This window comes from Mus caroli, unplaced genomic scaffold (assembly GCF_978045245.1).
Source record: "Mus caroli unplaced genomic scaffold, Mus_caroli_1 scaffold_20, whole genome shotgun sequence".
NCBI lineage: Eukaryota > Metazoa > Chordata > Mammalia > Rodentia > Muridae > Mus > Mus caroli.
Window position 1 is genome coordinate 17540195 of NW_028227275.1, and position 597 is coordinate 17540791.

The window sequence follows — 597 nt, forward strand, 5'->3', positions numbered from 1 at the left end:
TGCCAGTCTTCATGGATGCAGTCTTCTGTTTTGTGTAAAGAGTCATTAAGCATCGGGTAACCTCAATGTACTTTGGCTGATGTGTCACCTAACTTCTTTATTTTCTTCTGTTATTATAAGTCTGATGCTTGCTTTGAAAAATGACATTCAGATACAGCACTCTCTCTTTGTCAGTGGCTGTCACTTTTTGCTGACTCCTTGCTCACCTGAATACCGGGACCCTGGTTCCCCGAGGGTTGAGGGACCAACTGAGTCCAGTCCACAGCACCTTTAGCTGTGGCCATCACTAGGTCACCCAGTAGATTTTTGGCTCCTATGTTGTTAGCACCATTTCTCACTGCAGCTATTGGAAGACCCAGAGAAGTCTAGAATTCCACACTAGAAGACACAACTTTGATGTCATAATGTAAGAGAGAAAGGTAATAGAAGTTTGGGAACTTTTATGCTCTACCATTTTACTGTAACTTTTCAATCAGCCCGAGCAACAAGCCCAGGGAGTACATGACGGAAAGAAAAAGTAGAAGACGTGGACAACAAAACAACCTTCCTTCATAGTAAGCTACTGAGGATGTTACGTGAAAGAACATGAGACTATAA